This window comes from Lactuca serriola, chromosome 4 (genome assembly GCF_051521515.1).
Source record: "Lactuca serriola cultivar US96UC23 chromosome 4, Lser_US96UC23_V15, whole genome shotgun sequence".
In the NCBI taxonomy this organism is placed as follows: Eukaryota; Viridiplantae; Streptophyta; class Magnoliopsida; order Asterales; family Asteraceae; genus Lactuca; species Lactuca serriola.
The window spans coordinates 95,182,594-95,192,279 of NC_136411.1; the positions used below are offsets into that span (position 1 = coordinate 95,182,594).

General features: G+C 32.3%; 1 pseudogene; it reads left to right on the forward strand.

Moving 5' to 3' along the window:
* Positions 1-207: 207 nt before the first annotated feature.
* LOC145098626 (basic leucine zipper 19 pseudogene) lies at positions 208-735 on the forward strand (annotated as a pseudogene).
* Positions 736-9,686: the final 8,951 nt, after the last annotated feature.

A 9,686-nucleotide genomic window follows, 5' to 3' on the forward strand; every position in this document is an offset into this window, starting at 1 on the left:
ACTGTGTATTGATCAATTAGACGATTACAGTTGAATTATGTTGAAATTCTTAGCATATCCAGAGATAATCTCTAGATGATTACCTGATTAGTTACCATTTTTGTGGCTACTTCTCTTTAGAGCTCAATTTGCATCAAAATTAGTTTTCGTGTTGATTTATCTTCACTATCCATGTTTCTAGGGTTTATTGGTTACAAATCGGAAGCAATGGATAATGGAGAACTCGATTTCTCCAACCACGAGATATTTATGGGTGATATCCCGAGCAGTGGTTCCATGAACAACTTCTTCGATGAAATCTTCAACGACACACACACGTGGACTCATAAGCACACATGTAACCCTCCAGGACTTGATTCATCACACACACACACATGTTACCATGTCCACACCAAAATCCTACCTGCTACGAGCGATGACGACAAAACCCATACAGAAGACACCGCTGAATCCTCCGACAAAAAAGGTAAGAATCGTCCATCAGGAAACCGGGAAGCTGTGAGAAAGTATCGTGAAAAGAAGAAGGCGCGTGTTGCTTCATTAGAAGACAAAGTAGTTAGATTGACAACATTAAATCAACAATTGATGAGAAGAGTTCAGAGTCAAGTAGGATTAGAAGCAGAAGTAGCGAGGCAAAAGTGTTTGCTTGTGGACATTAGAGGGAGAATCGATGGAGAAATCGAATCTTTTCCTTTTCAAACACGCCACCATCCGGTGGGTAATCAGAATTGGTAATGGCAAGATGGAGGCAAAAACCTCAAGAGAGAGAGAGAGAGAGAGATGGGACCCCTTGCATATTAAATTTTATTTATTTATTATTTTTTTTAAAAAAAAGGAATACAAAACCTCATAAATGGTCACTGAGAAGTGAAATGACAAAAATGTCCCTGACTTAACGGCTAAATGGTAACGGAGTTAGCCGGAAGGACCATTTGTTAAAAGTTTTGAAACCACAGGGACGATCCGTGAGGTTTTTTGAACTTAGGGACTAAACTTGATATTTTCGAAAACCACAGGGACCATTTTTGAAATTTTGTCTATATGTAAATATGTAACACACGCCAAATCATTTACATACTGACCGATTTGGGGGCAACATTACCAAAAGATCAAGGAAAGATGTAGCAAGAGCCCACATGGGAAATTTCATGGAGAAACTGGTCAAACTGATCAGGTGAAAGGACTCGCTTGCACTTTTGGATAGAAGAGCACTTCCTAAGGGCACAACTCTTATAGAGCCAGAAGAACCAAACTCTGTAGAGCCAATCATGAGACAAGATATGTCCAGAAGTTGATCGATAGAGAAAACATTCGACTTAAATCCTAGAGGAGCAATGGACAATTCGGGCGTCATAGTCATCTGGTCAACATTTTGGCCAGAAACCACATCGTCCACCACAATGGACTCCGGAGGGATATCACCAGCAAAATATGATGTCAACTAAAAGGAGAATTTACTCCCATATGCGTTAATAAACGAGCATAGAGAAAAAAAAACCTGGAGGTAGCATTTATATCAGGAGATTACCCACAACCAGGGAAAGAAAATACAAATGAACTTATGATAAATCTAGTAAAAAGGTTAAACAAACCTACATGACATACAAATAAGACTAGCAGTTGACAACAGGCTTTCCAGAATGGGCTCATATGACACAGAGCAAGTACAACTTCCGATAGAAATTCCCTCTTTACATAGAAGTAAGAAAATAAAGGCACAAACACAAGAAGATCAGGAGACAAAGATACCGAGTCTTTACCAAGTGAAACATAATATGTGACAAATGGTAAACACAAGTTGTAAGTGTCCACCCAACATAACCTACTTTTCCAGTTCCCATTCAAACAAGCTAAATCTGGAGAGAGAGGAAAGTGATGGTTAGTGAAAGAAAACTAGTCACCATACTTCTTCGAGTGATAAAAATAACAAAACAAGGAGACATGAAGTGGTATCTCATGAGCAACACAAAAGACTTTGAAAGTGACAATCTTTGACATTGCATTCGAACATAGCTAGACAAGATGAACTATGCAGTAATAAAGAACTTCTACGAAGAAGCGAGGCGGGGGTAATCGTAACTATCGCATCCCCGACTGAGGCGGCAGAACATGCCGGGTTGTGCGACTAATTTCATGGATCACTAATAAACTAAATATATAGAAAAAGTACATCAATAAACAAAACAACATTCATATTCCATCTTGATGTTTGAATACATGGTTCTTACAGATCATATTAATAATATATAAATTGCATTAAATAGGTAGGCAGACATAATAAAAGTAGTAAACTAAATTGCTTGAGATCCCTGATTATATGTTATCTGAATTTTTCTGATTGCTGATTTCCTGAGAATACATTTAGTCTTGAGGGCCAACACAAGGTTGGTGAGAGTCACATGTTTTCTTCTAGTAGCAGTAATGATACTTTTAAAAGCATTTAAAAAAAGTATTTTCTTTATAAATAAACCATATTTGAATCAACTTTGAAAAATACAAACAATTTCTTAACATAAGTAATTTCATGGTTAAAAAGATTTTTAAACGAAGCAAGTTTAAAAGTTGTAGTAACGGAGAGAGAGAGAGAGAGAGAGAGAGAGAGAGAGAGAAAGTGAGAGAGATATATTCAAGTTAATGTTTATAGTGAGTCCTATAACTGATCTAAGTGACTAAAGTGTACCCGACTACAACGCTTCATTGGACGTTGTAGTAAAACTTATACACACCTATCATCCGCTGCAACTGATCAGTAGAGGTTGTAGCTAGCAATCACAGGTGGGGATGTGAACCATGTATAGATCTATACATATGTATCTCACTCTGAAGATTAACGGTTATAGTAGTGTGGATATGCTAAGTGCTTAGACTCAGGTAATGAATAACGTAACGTCTCACTAAAAAGCTCTTAACTAAAAAGTTTGTGAATAACTCTCAGCCCTAACTTACTTGTGGGTAAGTTCTAGGCATAATGAATTTCATGACATCACGTTTATAAAAGCCTAGTATGTTTGACATGTGTTTAAAGTACAACACACTAACTTTTATAATGAAGTACACTTCTTTTATAAACTCTATAGTAAAAGGCATATGTTATTTCATGATAAAATAACCATAATACCTATACGAAAAGTTTATACTAGTTTATTCGTAACAATATGGTAAATTGTTAAATAATAATATACTTTATAAACTAGATTTATTGTATTTTCACATAAAAAGGAAATTGATTTGTATAAACAAAATATTTACGCACATGTATTCCCCCCCCCCCCCCCCGGCCAGAAATAATTAAAATATTAAAAAGGGGTTGTAAGCACTCACTCTTGAAGCGTGAGTTCGAGTTGTTCAGATTTGGTTTGTTTGGGAAGCTTGACGTGAGAAACCGCAAAGTCATGTTTCTTGAACTTTAAAATATTTTTGAGATCACTTTGTAACGAATTTAAACTATAAGGGGCTATGGGTAATTTAATTAACCAAAAATAGGACTACTTTGGTTAAAATAATTCTAGGGAGGGACTAAAATGGTTTAAATGGGTTTAAGTCTATGTCTAGGACTAGTATTGCTAAGAAATCTCCATGGGAGGGGCTGTTTTGAATAAATGGAATCAAAGTTTGGGGTTTGGGACTGATTTTGAATAAAGGGTTTAAGAATGGGGTTAGTTTGGTTATTTCTCAAACTAAATGAAATTATGGCTTTTAAGTCACGTTCCCCTTTTTGTTGATCTAGCAATTAGAGCATCTCCAACCCACTCTCATTTTCCATTATTTCTCCCATTTCTTCCCACATTCATCTCCAACCCTACCCGATTTATTCCTCTATTTTCGGAGAAATGAATAGTATAACACCAAATATGGTGTTATCCTATTCATTTCCCCCAAAATGGGGATGAACTTTGAGTTGTCGATTTTAGACCCTCTTTTTATATATTTATATATTTCTGGTTTTTTATCTACTAATAATAATTTAAATGTAATATTTAATTCTTATAAAATTGTGTTATATATTAAATTATATTAATTAATTATAAATAAAAAGTTTGTCATTTTTATCAAATCCATATTAACATTTAAATACATGTTGAAATTTTAAAACACGAAAACTACTTTTACAAAAGCTTATAATTAAGTGTTATAAATATAATCTTATTTATTTAATGTTATTGTAATGAAAAAAAATATAGATTATATATTTGTTAAACCAAATTAATAAAAAGGGTGTGTTCGACAATTTATATAAGTTAGAAGAACAGAATATACTTTTTGGGGGTGAAAATGGGGTAAAAAATGGAGTAGGGTTGGAGATGAAACATTATTTACCCCATTTTTTTACTCCATTTTGGAGATGGTCTTAGAGGTGAACATGAACAATTGAAGCTTATGAACATAGCGAGAGAAAAACATGAAGGCTTCACAAGAGGCACCATGACTCATTGAGCGATTGAGAGGTGGAGGCCTTCTTTGAGGTTTGACGAGGACAAAGGAGGAGGAAAGGGGAGGATCTTTGTGTTTTGGCTAGACCGAATGAAGAAGAAGAACGAAGCAGTAAACACATTCGGTGTTTGAATGGTCCAAAAAAAAGGAAATAGGCAGTGAGAGCTACCGTTAACCTCTGTGGTGCAGTGAAGGTGTGAAAGTGAGGAGATCAAAAGAGGGATTCAGGAGGAAGTAGGTAGCAACGACATTTCCGGTGGGAACGATTTTGCAGCAAGGATCGAAGGAAGGAAAAGAAAGGTTCAAGGATAGATTGTTCGGCGATTACAGGTCAAACGCAAAAGGTATCTCCATTTTTCTTAATATTTTTATGATTGGCAGTGATCGGTAGAATCCAAATGAGTGTTTCGGTTTGATTCATTTGACAGCGAAAGGAAAACGAAAATAAAAGGCTACTGCCTTCTTGGTATTGCTAAAACAGAGAACACACCTCAATGGAGTGTTTATGGCAGTAGAATGAACAAGAAGAAAGAAATGCAGGAAAGGTTTTTTTTTCCGGCTTTGATTTTATTTGGGTACAAATTGAATGTGTGTCTGGTTGGATCATTTGACAGAAAATGAAAAAAGATAATCATTTGAGGATAATGGTGTTTGGCATTTGTGTTTGTTGTTTGAAATTAACATGTAAAGAAGATGAAGCAATAAAAATGTGTTGTTCTATTTTTTGTTTGCATGTATACACAAAATCAAGATCAAGAATGTTCTTGTGTTCTTGGTTGGATGATGATTTCATGAAGAGAAGGACATTAGGGTTGTTCACTGACAGCTTTAACTGAGAGAGGAAAAAGAGAAACATGTTTTCTATTCCTTTGAGTGTGTCATTGTACAAAGCAAATCTTAGATGTAATTTGGCTGTTTAACAATTCCCTTATATATATATATATATATATATATATATATATATATATATATATATATATATATATATATATATATATATATAAACTCATACGTTAGGAATGTAAAATTATTAATTTGTTAAACATTGGTCTCTTAAATTAAAATTTGACATATATCCAATATATATTTATGAAAGTTTAATCCACCACATATACTTGATTATGACATATGTCTCATACTCGTGTGTGTGTGTATCTCTCTCTCTCTCTCACTCTCTCTCTCTCTCTCTCTATATATATATATATATATATATATATATATATATATATATATATATATATATAGTATTGGTATATTATTTTAATTATATAACATATATGTCTTGTATTTACATGATTGTCACATTGTATATTTTACAAAACTTTAAGAATACGATTTACATTTGATCATAAAACATGTCCCACACACACACACACACACACACACACACACACACACATATATATATATATATATATATATATATATATAGTTGCACACGATTTTTAGAAATGTTGTGTTATTTCCACCTTTAAAATTCACACCAGTCATATTAGTGTGAATACATTACTATTAATAGAAATCATTAGTTTAAGGTTTCGCGATTAATAAATCTGAAAACGTCTCATTTTTCAACTTTTAAAAATATTTTTATTAAAAATATTTCAAATGTTAAATTAAATATTAGGTCATAGCCTGAGTCCAAAAATGCTTTCGGAATTTCCATTTGAGGTGTGCATGCCCCTCAACGGATAGAAACGGTTTTAGCGATGAAAAAAATCAATATTATACTGGTTTTAGATTCTTAAAACGGTCATTTTTTTTGCATACGAACTCCATTTTGGACGTTCTTTATATTTTCAAAATTAGGGAAACACGTACTACGAGACTAGAGTGTTTGTATTTCTCACAACTACTTAATACAGAATTTCAGTTTTTCAGACACATTCCTAGGGTTGCAGTTTGAGATGTTTGATTTGTTTATCAGATTACATATTTGGAAGTATGATACCATCTCGTATCTTATAATAGTTGAAATGAATTCTTTCTTTTACAAAATATGAACTAAAACTCAATGAGTCAAATTACAAAGATACCATCCCACAGTCTTTGACCTAAATTTCGGGATGTCACAGTAACCCACATATAAGATGTCGAAGATAGAAACCAATCTTACTAGGCATGACATCAAGAACATACGAAGATGAATACAAAACTTGGAAACCAAGTACAGGAGACAGGTGATACTCTTGAGTACAAGTCCACTTCGGGAGCCACTACAGACATGTCATCACCCACACTAGTCACAATGATGGCAAGGTCAAGTGGAATGCATGTAAGGAAGTTTCTACAGCAACAATCAGGCTTACCTGATAAATAATCAGAGAGGTCGGTTAAAGAATTTATTAATGGCAATTTAATCAAAACAAGAAAGATGACGTGAAACGGTGCAAGCATTTAGTGCATAGCATACGAAGGATTTTATAGTACCCGATACGGTTTTAGAAGTCAGAACGGAAAAAATATTTTCGAAATATTCTTTTACCCTTCAGACCGGGGTGCTTAATGGTGTACCAGGCAGGTAGTCCGACGAAACCCACTACCAACCTGGTGTTCACCAAGTCAACGCCGCAAGCATTGCCACTTGTTTTGGACAAACATGAATTCAAATACATCGTACACAATAATCAGAATTGTATCTCAGAAAATGTTACAAATATTATAAAGCAAAGAAATTAGCAAGGAAAGGATAGGAAGTGCGACGGCTCACAGATCGGGTAATGGGTGGAGGACCAGTCTAAGAAATAGAGTTTACTAACCACGGACAACCTATAAATTCCTCTGGAGACATGATAACTAGGGAGGTACGTAAAGATGACACGTATTCCTTAACAAAAAAGCAACACCAAAAAGTCGCAATCTAACTTAGGCATCAAAGAGCTATGTCGGGGTACAACCATCGGTATGGTTGTTTGACCTAGTTCTTCTTATTCTTATGTAGAGTGAATTCTCGGATGTCCATTGTACGAGACCCTTTGGGGTGTAAGAGCTAAACATGCACCTAGAGTTCGTCGTATCAACACTTCCTACTATTGATCTTCTTGTCATTTGTTCTTTTCCTGGTACATGATTTATTCGATGTGGTTTCAAATCGACACCTAATGGGACTTAAGTGGTCTAGGGGTTTTACCCGTTTGAGTACATATTTTGTTGTTTTCCAAGTTGTTGATTCATAGAGTTAAAAGTGTTCTTCGAAGCTACCAATTTTACCATTTGGTGGTCTAATTTCACTTTTTATAGAGCTTTTCTTTTGGTATATTGAAGCCTAAAAAAGCTAGACTTTGTTTTATAGTACTGTTATATAGAAATTTTTGGAGTTCCAAGAGGAGGAGGGTTGAGGCCAATTGATTATCATGGCTTCATAGTCATATACTTGTTATTTTTTTGATGTAATTATTTTTGTTGTTTAACTTTATAACATTTGTATGGTTCAAAAAATATCCTGGTTTGAGTCTCATTTAACATGGATACCATATTACGATACTATATTAAAAACATATTGTAGTAAAAATGTGAAAATGTATTATTATTTATAGCTAACACTAACTCTAATTAAAAGAATGATAATTTTAATTTGAATATATAGTCTTCTAGTTTACTCATTTGCTGATATCTCTCTATTCTAATAAAATAATAGTGTTATTCTTTTTTTGCTATGTATCATCCTATTAGGCATCCTAATTAATGTGATGTCACTTGTCAATTTATTGATTCTCCATTTCAAATTTCAAATTTTAAATTACTACTCTAATTACATTAAATTAATAACACTAGAATAAAAATTAAAATAAAATTAATACAAATTACAAGGTGATATAATTACACGTATTTATTTAAATCAATGATTATAATCTTATATAACTAAAAAATATCTCTTAATTAATAAGTTATTTAGAATAATTGAATAATAATTTTGACTTTTTACTATGAAAGTTTAATTAATATTGTAACCGTGGTTTTCATTGGTTTTAAACTAACATTTTAATAACGAGTAATCATTTTTAATAAATTATGTATCAAGCTAAATCTATAACTTTATAAAGCAATAAAACAGATTTCCATTTATTTGTAATGTGTTAAATTGCACAAAAATCATTTTATGTTTCATAAACATAGTTATTGACATGAACAAGTCTATTTTACTCCTCTTCTTTTATCATTAAATTAAAGGATCATCACTTAAAAAGATAATATATTTTTTGATTTGTATATATTTGATCATGAAGTTTTTCTCATCAATAATTACTCTTTCAATTTGTTTAAACTGTATACAATCAATCCTTATGACTAGCCGAAAAATGACTTCATAGGGTAATATATTTCCTACTTTGTATACATTTACTCCTTAATATATATATATATATATATATATATATATATATATATATATATATATATATATAGTCTTTAACATTTTCTTATTGGAAAAAGGTCTGTTGTTTTTTAGACATTCAATACTTTATATATATATATATATATATATATATATATATATATATATATATATATATATATATATATATATATATATATATATAGTCATTAATATTTTCTTATTGGAAAAAAATCTGTTGTTTTTTTAGACATTCAGTATTTATATTTTTTTCCACGACATCTTATGTTGGACAAACATTAATGAGATGTTCGAGGTTGTTGATGGTTATGGTCACTGAGGCCTCGGCTGCTTGGTTTCTTAAGTTTTGTGATTTGGCGTAGGTCTTGTGTTCTGAACGTCGTAATTTCTTCAAATGACCTTGGATTTTAATGATCTTTATATTCACATGTTCGTATTTTGTTCTACTACAATTTTCGTTTAGATTACCCTCATTAAAATGAAATATATTTTTACTTACGAATCGTAAGTAAAAATATACTACTTTTAATGGGAGTAATCTAAACAAAAGTTGTAGCAGATTCAAATACGAATGCGTTCATATAAAGATCGTTAAAATATAAGATCATATGAAAAAGTTATAATGTTCAGAACAGAAGACCTAAAAAATATTGGAGACTAAATGTATGACTTTTTGTAAATCGTCGATACTATTTATCTTATTTGGTTTTATAAAAATTAACACTTATGGTAAAATTAAAAGTTTTGGTTGGTGTGGTTTTCTGAAAATTGCATGGTTAGTTTTAAAATTTATTTTGTCACAAAAATGTCAACGTGGTTTTAATATCTTAAAGTTGCATGTTGGATGAGCCTCACAGTGTACTCGATCAATCAAAGGAATTAACCTTTGGTTTTCGGATCC